The 13,156-nt window shown below is 45.1% G+C and overlaps 14 non-coding genes across 14 annotated transcripts in view; all 14 read left to right on the forward strand.

Annotated features, from left to right (window-relative positions):
* LOC130400352 (5S ribosomal RNA) overlaps positions 1-2 on the forward strand; it is a 119-nt gene extending 117 nt beyond the window's left edge. Inside the window, exon 1 of the ribosomal RNA XR_008902831.1 lies at positions 1-2. This exon is cut by the window's left edge and continues 117 nt beyond it. This is a non-coding gene — a ribosomal RNA (5S ribosomal RNA).
* Positions 3-531: 529 nt separating this feature from the next.
* LOC130395856 (5S ribosomal RNA) lies at positions 532-650 on the forward strand. Its single transcript, XR_008898861.1, has one exon. It is a non-coding gene; the product is annotated as a 5S ribosomal RNA (ribosomal RNA).
* A 529-nt stretch (positions 651-1,179) lies between these two features.
* On the forward strand, positions 1,180-1,298 carry LOC130401133 (5S ribosomal RNA). The gene has a single exon (XR_008903591.1). It is a non-coding gene; the product is annotated as a 5S ribosomal RNA (ribosomal RNA).
* Positions 1,299-1,827: 529 nt separating this feature from the next.
* On the forward strand, positions 1,828-1,946 carry LOC130399949 (5S ribosomal RNA). The gene has a single exon (XR_008902440.1). It is a non-coding gene; the product is annotated as a 5S ribosomal RNA (ribosomal RNA).
* A 528-nt stretch (positions 1,947-2,474) lies between these two features.
* On the forward strand, positions 2,475-2,593 carry LOC130396396 (5S ribosomal RNA). The gene has a single exon (XR_008899039.1). It is a non-coding gene; the product is annotated as a 5S ribosomal RNA (ribosomal RNA).
* A 528-nt stretch (positions 2,594-3,121) lies between these two features.
* On the forward strand, positions 3,122-3,240 carry LOC130395625 (5S ribosomal RNA). Its single transcript, XR_008898663.1, has one exon. It is a non-coding gene; the product is annotated as a 5S ribosomal RNA (ribosomal RNA).
* Positions 3,241-3,769: 529 nt separating this feature from the next.
* On the forward strand, positions 3,770-3,888 carry LOC130395586 (5S ribosomal RNA). The gene has a single exon (XR_008898629.1). It is a non-coding gene; the product is annotated as a 5S ribosomal RNA (ribosomal RNA).
* A 529-nt stretch (positions 3,889-4,417) lies between these two features.
* On the forward strand, positions 4,418-4,537 carry LOC130394179 (5S ribosomal RNA). The gene has a single exon (XR_008897363.1). It is a non-coding gene; the product is annotated as a 5S ribosomal RNA (ribosomal RNA).
* A 656-nt stretch (positions 4,538-5,193) lies between these two features.
* On the forward strand, positions 5,194-5,312 carry LOC130394557 (5S ribosomal RNA). The gene has a single exon (XR_008897704.1). It is a non-coding gene; the product is annotated as a 5S ribosomal RNA (ribosomal RNA).
* Positions 5,313-5,841: 529 nt separating this feature from the next.
* LOC130395243 (5S ribosomal RNA) lies at positions 5,842-5,960 on the forward strand. Its single transcript, XR_008898322.1, has one exon. It is a non-coding gene; the product is annotated as a 5S ribosomal RNA (ribosomal RNA).
* Positions 5,961-6,489: 529 nt separating this feature from the next.
* Positions 6,490-6,608, forward strand: LOC130399686 (5S ribosomal RNA). Its single transcript, XR_008902189.1, has one exon. It is a non-coding gene; the product is annotated as a 5S ribosomal RNA (ribosomal RNA).
* Positions 6,609-7,137: 529 nt separating this feature from the next.
* On the forward strand, positions 7,138-7,256 carry LOC130401235 (5S ribosomal RNA). Its single transcript, XR_008903700.1, has one exon. It is a non-coding gene; the product is annotated as a 5S ribosomal RNA (ribosomal RNA).
* Positions 7,257-7,785: 529 nt separating this feature from the next.
* LOC130398348 (5S ribosomal RNA) lies at positions 7,786-7,904 on the forward strand. The gene has a single exon (XR_008900923.1). It is a non-coding gene; the product is annotated as a 5S ribosomal RNA (ribosomal RNA).
* A 529-nt stretch (positions 7,905-8,433) lies between these two features.
* LOC130400714 (5S ribosomal RNA) lies at positions 8,434-8,552 on the forward strand. Its single transcript, XR_008903190.1, has one exon. It is a non-coding gene; the product is annotated as a 5S ribosomal RNA (ribosomal RNA).
* The last annotated feature ends 4,604 nt before the right edge of the window (positions 8,553-13,156 follow it).

Raw genomic sequence — 13,156 nt, forward strand, 5'->3', positions numbered from 1 at the left:
CTTTTTCTTTTTCAACTCGAGCTCATTGCCTCCGTGGCCTACCGTGGCGTACCGTGACCTGATGTTTACTGCCAACCGCTTTGGAGGATTTAAGCAACATACAAAAACTGACAACGTCTCTCAAAACTATTTTTGTGAAACATGAGGACAGTATAGTGATACTGCCAGCAGGGAGCACCAGAGAGCTGAACCGACAGTTGTACATTTCTTAAACTTTCACCAACACAAACACGCACGCTCACTTCAGATCATGGGAGGACGTCAAAAAATCACCACCCATTCTCTGACACTTTAACCGTTAACCTTGGTTCAAACATTTAACATCACACGCACACGCAGTGTATTTCAGATAATTAATGAATTCAGATGTCACAATGATCGTTTACATGGATAAGGAGTCCTACTGAATCAATTACTGCCGTTTATATCTAACTAATGATTGTTTTTGTAAAAGTGTAATGTCGAGCCTCAGCAGCTTTCTCACTCCTTATGTGCTACTGTATAAAACCTGGTTTTGCGCCTGCACTAATTGCTTACGGCCATACCACCCTGAACACGCCCGATCTCGTCTGATCTCGGAAGTTAAGGAGGGTCGGGACTGGTTAGTACTTGGATGGGAGACCGCCTGGGAATAACATGTGCTGTAAGCGTATTCTTTTTCAACTCGAGCTCATTGCCTCCGTGGCCTACCGTGGCGTACCGTGACCTGATGTTTACTGCCAACCGCTTTGGAGGATTTAAGCAACATACAAAAAATGACAACGTCTCTCAAAACTATTTTTGTGAAACATGAGGACAGTATAGTGATACTGCCAGCAGGGAGCACCAGAGAGCTGAAACGACAGTTGTACATTTCTTAAACTTTCACCAACACAAACACGCACGCTCACTTCAGATCATGGGAGGACGTCAAAAAATCACCACCCATTCTCTGACACTTTAACCGTTAACCTTGGTTCAAACATTTAACATCACACGCACACGCAGTGTATTTCAGATAATTAATGAATTCAGATGTCACAATGATCGTTTACATGGATAAGGAGTCCTACTGAATCAATTACTGCCGTTTATATCTAACTAATGATTGTTTTTGTAAAAGTGTAACGTCGAGCCTCAGCAGCTTTCACACTCCTAATGTGCTACTGTATAAAACCTGGTTTTGCGCCTGCACTAATTGCTTACGGCCATACCACCCTGAACACGCCCGATCTCGTCTGATCTCGGAAGCTAAGCAGGGTCGGGCCTGGTTAGTACTTGGATGGGAGACCGCCTGGGAATACCAGGTGCTGTTAGATTTTTCTTTTTCAACTCGAGCTCATTGACTCCGCGGCCTACCGTGGCGTACCGTGACCTGATGTTTACTGCCAACCGCTTTGGAGGATTTAAGCAACATACAAAAACTGACAACGTCTCTCAAAACTATTTTTGTGAAACATGAGGACAGTATAGTGATACTGCCAGCAGGGAGCACCAGAGAGCTGAACCGACAGTTGTACATTTCTTAAACTTTCACCAACACAAACACGCACGCTCACTTCAGATCATGGGAGGACGTCAAAAAATCACCACCCATTCTCTGACACTTTAACCGTTAACCTTGGTTCAAACATTTAACATCACACGCACACGCAGTGTATTTCAGATAATTAATGAATTCAGATGTCACAATGATCGTTTACATGGATAAGGAGTCCTACTGAATCAATTACTGCCGTTTATATCTAACTAATGATTGTTTTTGTAAGAGTGTAACGTCGAGCCTCAGCAGCTTTCTCACTCCTTATGTGCTACTGTATAAAACCTGGTTTTGCGCCTGCACTAATTGCTTACGGCCATACCACCCTGAACACGCCCGATCTCGTCTGATCTCGGAAGCTAAGCAGGGTCGGGCCTGGTTTGTACTTGGATGGGAGACCGCCTGGGAATACCAGGTGCTGTAAGCTTTTTCTTTTTCAACTCGAGCTCATTGCCTCCGTGGCCTACCGTGGCGTACCGTGACCTGATGTTTACTGCCAACCGCTTTGGAGGATTTAAGCAACATACAAAAACTGACAACGTCTCTCAAAACTATTTTTGTGAAACATGAGGACAGTATAGTGATACTGCCAGCAGGGAGCACCAGAGAGCTGAACCGACAGTTGTACATTTCTTAAACTTTCACCAACACAAACACGCACGCTCACTTCAGATCATGGGAGGACGTCAAAAAATCACCACCCATTCTCTTACACTTTAACCGTTAACCTTGGTTCAAACATTTAACATCACACGCACACGCAGTGTATTCAGATAATTAATGAATTCAGATGTCACAATGATCGTTTACATGGATAAGGAGTCCTACTGAATCAATTACTGCCGTTTATATCTAACTAATGATTGTTTTTGTAAAAGTGTAACGTCGAGCCTCAGCAGCTTTCTCACTCCTTATGTGCTACTGTATAAAACCTGGTTTTGCGCCTGCACTAAATGCTTACGGCCATACCACCCTGAACACGCCCGATCTCGTCTGATCTCGGAAGCTAAGCAGGGTCGGGCCTGGTTAGTACTAGGATGGGAGACCGCCTGGGAATACCAGGTGCTGTAAGCTTTTTCTTTTTCAACTCGAGCTCATTGCCTCCGTGGCCTACCGTGGCGTACCGTGACCTGATGTTTACTGCCAACCGCTTTGGAGGATTTAAGCAACATACAAAAACTGACAACGTCTCTCAAAACTATTTTGTGAAACATGAGGACAGTATAGTGATACTGCCAGCAGGGAGCACCAGAGAGCTGAACCGACAGTTGTACATTTCTTAAACTTTCACCAACACAAACACGCACGCTCACTTCAGATCATGGGAGGACGTCAAAAAATCACCACCCATTCTCTGACACTTTAACCGTTAACCTTGGTTCAAACATTTAACATCACACGCACACGCAGTGTATTTCAGATAATTAATGAATTCAGATGTCACAATGATCGTTTACATGGATAAGGAGTCCTACTGAATCAATTACTGCCGTTTATATCTAACTAATGATTGTTTTTGTAAAAGTGTAATGTCGAGCCTCAGCAGCTTTCTCACTCCTTATGTGCTACTGTATAAAACCTGGTTTTGCGCCTGCACTAATTGCTTACGGCCATACCACCCTGAACACGCCCGATCTAGTCTGATCTCGGAAGTTAAGGAGGGTCGGGCCTGGTTAGTACTTGGATGGGAGACCGCCTGGGAATAACAGGTGCAGTAAGCTTTTTCTTTTTCAACTCCAGCTCATTGCCTCCGTGGCCTACCGTGGCGTACCGTGACCTGATGTTTACTGCCAACCGCTTTGGAGGATTTAAGCAACATACAAAAAATGACAACGTCTCTCAAAACTATTTTTGTGAAACATGAGGACAGTATAGTGATACTGCCAGCAGGGAGCACCAGAGAGCTGAACCGACAGTTGTACATTTCTTAAACTTTCACCAACACAAACACGCACGCTCACTTCAGATCATGGGAGGACGTCAAAAAATCACCACCCATTCTCTTACACTTTAACCGTTAACCTTGGTTCAAACATTTAACATCACACGCACACGCAGTGTATTTCAGATAATTAATGAATTCAGATGTCACAATGATCGTTTACATGGATAAGGAGTCCTACTGAATCAATTACTGCCGTTTATATCTAACGAATGATTGTTTTTGTAAAAGTGTAACGTCGAGCCTCAGCAGCTTTCTCACTCCTTATGTGCTACTGTATAAAACCTGGTTTTGCGCCTGCACTAAATGTTTACGGCCATACCACCCTGAACACGCCCGATCTCGTCTGATCTCGGATGCTTTGCAGGGTCGGGCCTGGTTAGTACTTGGATGGGAGACCGCCTGGGAATACCAGGTGCTGTAAGCTTTTTCTTTTTCAACTCGAGCTCATTGCCTCCGTGGCCTACCGTGGCGTACCGTGACCTGATGTTTACTGCCAACCGCTTTGGAGGATTTAAGCAACATACAAAAACTGACAACGTCTCTCAAAACTATTTTTGTGAAACATGAGGACAGTATAGTGATACTGCCAGCAGGGAGCACCAGAGAGCTGAAACGACAGTTGTACATTTCTTAAACTTTCACCAACACAAACACGCACGCTCACTTCAGATCATGGGAGGACGTCAAAAAATCACCACCCATTCTCTGACACTTTAACCGTTAACCTTGGTTCAAACATTTAACATCACACGCACACGCAGTGTATTTCAGATAATTAATGAATTCAGATGTCACAATGATCGTTTACATGGATAAGGAGTCCTACTGAATCAATTACTGCCGTTTATATCTAACTAATGATTGTTTTTGTAAGAGTGTAACGTCGAGCCTCAGCAGCTTTCTCATTCCTTATGTGCTACTGTATAAAACCTGGTTTTGCGCCTGCACTAATTGCTTACGGCCATACCACCCTGAACACGCCCGATCTCGTCTGATCTCGGAAGCTAAGCAGGGTCGGGCCTGGTTAGTACTTGGATGGGAGACCTCCTCAGAAGCCCAGGTTGCTGTAAGTAGTGACGGGTGTCACTAAAAAGAAAAAAAAAACACGCCCGATCTCGTCTGATCTCGGAAGCTAAGCATGGTCGGGCCTGGTTAGTACTTGGATGGGAGACCGCCTGGGAATACCAGGTGCTGTAAGCTTTTTCTTTTTCAACTCGAGCTCATTGCCTCCGTGGCCTACCGTGGCGTACCGTGACCTGATGTTTACTGCCAACCGCTTTGGAGGATTTAAGCAACATACAAAAACTGACAACGTCTCTCAAAACAATTATTGTGAAACATGAGGACAGTATAGTGATACTGCCAGCAGGGAGCACCAGAGAGCTGAACCGACAGTTGTACATTTCTTAAACTTTCACCAACACAAACACGCACGCTCACTTCAGATCATGGGAGGACGTCAAAAAATCACCACCCATTCTCTTACACTTTAACCGTTAACCTTGGTTCAAACATTTAACATCACACGCACACGCAGTGTATTTCAGATAATTAATGAATTCAGATGTCACAATGATCGTTTACATGGATAAGGAGTCCTACTGAATCAATTACTGCCGTTTATATCTAACTAATGATTGTTTTTGTAAAAGTGTAACGTCGAGCCTCAGCAGCTTTCTCACTCCTTATGTGCTACTGTATAAAACCTGGTTTTGCGCCTGCACTAAATGCTTACGGCCATACCACCCTGAACACGCCCGATCTCGTCTGATCTCGGAAGCTATGCAGGGTCGGGCCTGGTTAGTACTTGGATGGGAGACCGCCTGGGAATACCAGGTGCGGTAAGCTTTTTCTTTTTCAACTCGAGCTCATTGCCTCCGTGGCCTACCGTGGCGTACCGTGACCTGATGTTTACTGCCAACCGCTTTGGAGGATTTAAGCAACATACAAAAACTGACAACGTCTCTCAAAACTATTTTTGTGAAACATGAGGACAGTATAGTGATACTGCCAGCAGGGAGCACCAGAGAGCTGAACCGACAGTTGTACATTTCTTAAACTTTCACCAACACAAACACGCACGCTCACTTCAGATCATGGGAGGACGTCAAAAAATCACCACCCATTCTCTTACACTTTAACCGTTAACCTTGGTTCAAACATTTAACATCACACGCACACGCAGTGTATTTCAGATAATTAATGAATTCAGATGTCACAATGATCGTTTACATGGATAAGGAGTCCTACTGAATCAATTACTGCCGTTTATATCTAACTAATGATTGTTTTTGTAAAAGTGTAACGTCGAGCCTCAGCAGCTTTCTCACTCCTTATGTGCTACTGTATAAAACCTGGTTTTGCGCCTGCACTAAATGCTTACGGCCATACCACCCTGAACACGCCCGATCTCGTCTGATCTTGGAAGCTATGCAGGGTCGGGCCTGGTTAGTACATGGATGGGAGACCGCCTGGGAATACCAGGTGCTGTAAGCTTTTTCTTTTTCAACTCGAGCTCATTGCCTCCGTGGCCTACCGTGGCGTACCGTGACCTGATGTTTACTGCCAACCGCTTTGGAGGATTTAAGCAACATACAAAAACTGACAACGTCTCTCAAAACTATTTTTGTGAAACATGAGGACAGTATAGTGATACTGCCAGCAGGGAGCACCAGAGAGCTGAAACGACAGTTGTACATTTCTTAAACTTTCACCAACACAAACACGCACGCTCACTTCAGATCATGGGAGGACGTCAAAAAATCACCACCCATTCTCTGACACTTTAACCGTTAACCTTGGTTCAAACATTTAACATCACACGCACACGCAGTGTATTTCAGATAATTAATGAATTCAGATGTCACAATGATCGTTTACATGGATAAGGAGTCCTACTGAATCAATTACAGCCGTTTATATCTAACTAATGATTGTTTTTGTAAGAGTGTAACGTCGAGTCTCAGCAGCTTTCTCACTCCTTATGTGCTACTGTATAAAACCTGGTTTTGCGCCTGCACTAATTGCTTACGGCCATACCACCCTGAACACGCCCGATCTCGTCTGATCTCGGAAGCTAAGCAGGGTCGGGCCTGGTTAGTACTTAGATGGGAGACCGCCTGGGAATACCAGGTGCTGTAAGCTTTTTCTTTTTCAACTCGAGCTCATTGCCTCCGTGGCCTACCGTGGCGTACCGTGACCTGATGTTTACTGCCAACCGCTTTGGAGGAATTAAGCAACATACAAAAACTGACAACGTCTCTCAAAACTATTTTTGTGAAACATGAGGACAGTATAGTGATACTGCCAGCAGGGAGCACCAGAGAGCTGAACCGACAGTTGTACATTTCTTAAACTTTCACCAACACAAACACGCACGCTCACTTCAGATCACGGGAGGACGTCAAAAAATCACCACCCATTCTCTTACACTTTAACCGTTAACCTTGGTTCAAACATTTAACATCACACGCACACGCAGTGTATTTCAGATAATTAATGAATTCAGATGTCACAATGATCGTTTACATGGATAAGGAGTCCTACTGAATCAATTACTGCCGTTTATATCTAACTAATGATTGTTTTTGTAAAAGTGTAACGTCGAGCCTCAGCAGCTTTCTCACTCCTTATGTGCTACTGTATAAAACCTGGTTTTGCGCCTGCACTAAATGCTTACGGCCATACCACCCTGAACACGCCCGATCTCGTCTGATCTCGGCAGCTATGCAGGGTCGGGCCTGGTTAGTACTTGGATGGGAGACCGCCTGGGAATACCAGGTGCTGTAAGCTTTTTCTTTTTCAACTCGAGCTCATTGCCTCCGTGGCCTACCGTGGCGTACCGTGACCTGATGTTTACTGCCAACCGCTTTGGAGGATTTAAGCAACATACAAAAACTGACAACGTCTCTCAAAACTATTTTTGTGAAACATGAGGACAGTATAGTGATACTGCCAGCAGGGAGCACCAGAGAGCTGAACCGACAGTTGTACATTTCTTAAACTTTCACCAACACAAACACGCACGCTCACTTCAGATCATGGGAGGACGTCAAAAAATCACCACCCATTCTCTGACACTTTAACCGTTAACCTTGGTTCAAACATTTAACATCACACGCACACGCAGTGTATTTCAGATAATTAATGAATTCAGATGTCACAATGATCGTTTACATGGATAAGGAGTCCTACTGAATCAATTACTGCCGTTTATATCTAACTAATGATTGTTTTTGTAAGAGTGTAACGTCGAGCCTCAGCAGCTTTCTCACTCCTTATGTGCTACTGTATAAAACCTGGTTTTGCGCCTGCACTAATTGCTTACGGCCATACCACCCTGAACACGCCCGATCTCGTCTGATCTCGGAAGCTAAGCAGGGTCGGGCCTGGTTAGTACTTGGATGGGAGACCGCCTGGGAATACCAGGTGCTGTAAGCTTTTTCTTTTTCAACTCGAGCTCATTGCCTCCGTGGCCTACCGTGGCGTACCGTGACCTGATGTTTACTGCCAACCGCTTTGGAGGATTTAAGCAACATACAAAAACTGACAACGTCTCTCAAAACTATTTTTGTGAAACATGAGGACAGTATAGTGATACTGCCAGCAGGGAGCACCAGAGAGCTGAACCGACAGTTGTACATTTCTTAAACTTTCACCAACACAAACACGCACGCTCACTTCAGATCATGGGAGGACGTCAAAAAATCACCACCCATTCTCTTACACTTTAACCGTTAACCTTGGTTCAAACATTTAACATCACACGCACACGCAGTGTATTTCAGATAATTAATGAATTCAGATGTCACAATGATCGTTTACATGGATAAGGAGTCCTACTGAATCAATTACTGCCGTTTATATCTAACTAATGATTGTTTTTGTAAAAGTGTAACGTCGAGCCTCAGCAGCTTTCTCACTCCTTATGTGCTACTGTATAAAACCTGGTTTTGCGCCTGCACTAAATGCTTACGGCCATACCACCCTGAACACGCCCGATCTCGTCTGATCTCGGAAGCTATGCAGGGTCGGGCCTGGTTAGTACTTGGATGGGAGACCGCCTGGGAATACCAGGTGCTGTAAGCTTTTTCTTTTTCAACTCGAGCTCATTGCCTCCGTGGCCTACCGTGGCGTACCGTGACCTGATGTTTACTGCCAACCGCTTTGGAGGATTTAAGCAACATACAAAAACTGACAACGTCTCTCAAAACTATTTTTGTGAAACATGAGGACAGTATAGTGATACTGCCAGCAGGGAGCACCAGAGAGCTGAAACAACAGTTGTACATTTCTTAAACTTTCACCAACACAAACACGCACGCTCACTTCAGATCATGGGAGGACGTCAAAAAATCACCACCCATTCTCTGACACTTTAACCGTTAACCTTGGTTCAAACATTTAACATCACACGCACACGCAGTGTATTTCAGATAATTAATGAATTCAGATGTCACAATGATCGTTTACATGGATAAGGAGTACTACTGAATCAATTACTGCCGTTTATATCTAACTAATGATTGTTTTTGTAAGAGTGTAACGTCGAGCCTCAGCAGCTTTCTCACTCCTTATGTGCTACTGTATAAAACCTGGTTTTGCGCCTGCACTAATTGCTTACGGCCATACCACCCTGACGCCCCCTACAGTGTCGGAGTACGTAGTGTTTTTTTGGACAGCCGCATGGTAAATTGTTTGTTCTGGTGGAGAGAATTTTGGAGTGTTGCTATCTGGTCTAACAACTGTCGAGTGTTGGACACCGCACTCGCGGTGATTTATAGGAACGATCGCGTACGACACACACACACCGCTCCGCAGGGGTGTGCTTTGTGTTTTGTGTGTGTGTGAGTCTGGGTGTCGCACGTACGCTCCCCGGGACCAACCTAGGTCGAGCCCGCTTGTCTCCGTGAATCGTCGGTTTCACGGAGGCGCTCGGTCCGGCTCGGCTCAGTCGTGATACGGTCCGACCCAGGTCACTCTGTTAAGTCCCTTCACAACAGTTTTACTTTAATACAAATTCAGACCCGTCCGTTTTAGCGGGACCAAAGTCTCTCGAATACAATAATAATAGTTAACACGAAATGATGATGTATCTTTTTTGCCTTGTCACCCCCTATACACGTCAGTCACAATCAACCATTGCCTGTACAATGCGCCACTCACCGTGAGGGGATCAGCTGGGAGAGCGCGTGTCGTTCTGCTTTGCCTGTGTCGAGGAGTCGACAGGGAAAAGGACTCGAACGATTGAGTTAACCTACTACAAATGTAGTCAGGTAGATTTATTATTAGGTCCAATAGACAAAATAACTTTTACAACTGAGTATAGATTTGAAAAGAAAAGACAGTAAAAAGAAGAAGAAAATAGATGAAGAATGGACAGGACTTTTAACCTAAACTATTGCTAATTCTAAGAGGGGATCCTAATTGAGCCTTACCCAGGAGGGGTAGGCAGCGCTTGTAAGTAGGGGAGGGGAATCCTATTAAAACTACCAAATGCACTCGAGTGGCTCGAGGACGGTGTTTTATGACTAAATCTACTAAAAAGCCACCAGCTATTCTCGAGAGGAGCTCAAGGCAGGTGGGTTTTTAGATCTACACTACCAACGTTTCCCGAGTGGAGCCCAGGAATTTTACGTTCAAGCAAACTCTCGTGCCTCAATACAACGCACGACCCCGAGAGCTGCCTTTTTCTTTCGGGAAGACGGTTCTAGGACTAAACCACCAACTTTTCGTCAAGAGGAGCTTGAGGTTGGATTTTCTAAATCTAAACTAAAAAGAAAACAGAGTCTGAACCGAGCGCTTACGGTGTCAGAGTCTTTTTAAGCTAAAAAACCTATTGCTATGAAGGCCGCTGTTTTTTGGAAGCAGAAGAGCAGGAGCAGAGCAGAGCGAGAACACACGGCACCACACCAGCAGCAGAAGAACCAAAAAGACCCAGAGAGCACGAGCTAGAGAGTGAGAGTTCTCTGCAGATTTCTCTGTTTTACTCTCCTGATAACAAAAGATCCTTTGATAAACGTTCCAGAGTTTCCCTTATTTTGCCCGAGGGGCAACACAAGGAGCTTGAAGTTGTGTTCATACATCATGGGGTCTAAAGGGACACATGTTCTTTGTATTCCTCCAATGTTTCTCCACGAGGAGACATGTTTAAGCATTCAATTTACTACATAAAAATGTATATAATGTAACCAGTTAGCCCTATGGTAAGACATTTTAAGGCACATAATCTTAACACATAAGAAAATCTAAGTAAGCAATTTACTTTCACACAAGCAGTTATAAAGAAACCAATTTTCTTTATCCTAAAATATATATAAGCATTGAAGAAGTTATAAGGTAAACAATTTACCTTATCATAAAATATATGTAAGCATTGAAGAAGTTATAAGGTAAACAATTTACCTTATCATAAAATATATGTAAGCATTGAAGAAGTTATAAGGTAATCAATTTACCTTATCATAAAATATACTTGATACACAATAAGTTATAAAGAAACCAATTTTCTTTATCATAAGAGATACACAAAAAGTTATAAAGAAACCAATTTTCTTTATCATAAGATATGAGATACACAAAAAGTTATAAAGCAATTAATTTACTTTATCATAAGAGATACACAATATATATGGTGATCTTGTTGAAAACATGGTGTCACAGCATGATTCTAGAGTGATTCTGGAACGGCTAGGTGCATCAATATAGTGAGTCCTATCGGGACACACGTCACAACCCAGTTATTTTGTGTTTTTTTTCGTCCCCCGCAGTCATAGACTGTTGGGGGATCGCCCTGAGTTATTATATATATACTTTTCCAGTCATTTTTGTTTGTTTGCAACGGTGGAGGCGAGAATGATCCGGGGCCTAGCTTCGGCGAAGCCACCGGGCGAAATGAGTGCCGGCGGGCAGCGAGCTGGAGGGACGGTGAATGGAGCAGGACTTGAGGTGGAGGAGGACGGAAAAGCTGGCGGGTTGCGAGGAGGAAGGAGTGTTGCGGAGGAGTCGGGAGGAGAAAGGAGAGAAGGAGAGAGCGGGGGAGATGGGAACGGCAAGGCGGCTGGAGGCGGGCAAGAGCAGGTGGCTGGTGGAGAAACAGTGGACGGGATTAAGAAGGTAGAGCGCATGTATGAGAGGAGGCTCACGGTTTGCGTGGAGCAGTGCGGGGACGTTATACCCATAGGAGAATTAATGAAGGCTATGGCGGTCGTGTGCGGAGAAATCAGGGCCTGTAGGGTGCTGGCCCTCGGGAAGCTGGAGGTGACGGTGTGCGGAGAGAGGGGGAAGGACCGTCTGCTCGATGGGTTTAAAATACACAACACTAGGATTATTGCCAGAGAACTATGTAATGACGAGCTGGTGGTTTCCTTTCTTACCCTGCCAGCATACATTTCTGATGCGGAAATCCTGGATAAACTAAGTGGGTGGGGAGTCCGGGCGCTTTCGTCCATCAAGAGGAGGATGTGGCCGGGCACCAATATTGCCGATGGTACAAGGATTGTACGGGTCAAATTTAATGAGCTCGTGCAATCCTTGCCATATTCCACTAAATTCAATACCGCAACGGGTGTTGAATACTTTAGAGTAATCCACGACCGCCAGATGAAGGTTTGCAGGAGCTGTATGCAGCCGGGCCACATCCTGCGTGAGTGCCCGGATTTTACCTGCCATAATTGTGGATGCCAGGGCCACTACGCTCGGGAGTGTGCCACTGGGGTGGCAAAGTGTCTGACATGCCGGAGGAGAGAGAGAGACTGTATATGCCCGGTGGAGAAGGAGGCGGAGGAGGACGGCGGCGAGCTGGATGGTGACGAACCGGGGGCGCCGGATGACGGTGGTGGTGAGGACGAGGAGGAGGGCATGGGCGCGAGCATGGACCGGGACGGTGTCTCTGGGGGGGAGGAATTCCCCACGTTGCTGGAGGAGGAGCTCACCTCGGGCCAGCCTGCGGACCTGAGGGGAGAGCGGAGCGAGGGCCTGCCGCGGCGGCAGGGAGACAGGAGCGTGAGAGGCAGAGGTGAAAGACGGGAAGGGGTAAGAATGTTTGGGGATGGGACGGGGAAAACTGTACTTAATATGACTTGGGGCAATGATGAGGTGGGTGAGAGTGGGGATTTTGTTGATAATACTGTGAGGGAGGGGAGCTCGGGGAGTGATATGGACATGGAGGAGCTAAGGGAGGCGAAAAAAAGGCTGTCCGCAAAGCAAAAAACGGAGGGGAGTGGGAAGAAGAATAAGAATTGTTAATTTTTTTTGATGAAGGTTATTGTGCTAGCTGGCTCTTTTTCGTTGGTTTTTCCTTATTTTATTTTTTATTATTTATGGCATTGGTTATTTTTTCCCTGAATGCGAACGTTATGAGAACTGAATATAAAAGAAATGCCATATTGGAAAGAGTTGCGAGCTAGTGGAATTCTGGGGAAAAATCAAGGGGCTGCTGGGAGGGTGCAGTGTGGGAGACTGCTGGGTGGAACGGGGGTGGGAATTGTCTGTACTCTTGGGAGTGAGTAGGAAATATAGAAATTGGAAAATGATCAATATGATCTTTGGATTCGCAAGGAGGGCGATTTTTAACAGACGCGATTTTGCGCTGTATGAAAGGAGAAAGTTGGATGCATGGAGGCTGTTTGTGAATGAATGGAAAAGACACTTACGAATGCTGTATGTTGTGGACGAGGCTTTGTTTGTGAGTA

Source organism: Gadus chalcogrammus, chromosome 12, assembly GCF_026213295.1.
Source record: "Gadus chalcogrammus isolate NIFS_2021 chromosome 12, NIFS_Gcha_1.0, whole genome shotgun sequence".
Taxonomy (NCBI): domain Eukaryota; kingdom Metazoa; phylum Chordata; class Actinopteri; order Gadiformes; family Gadidae; genus Gadus; species Gadus chalcogrammus.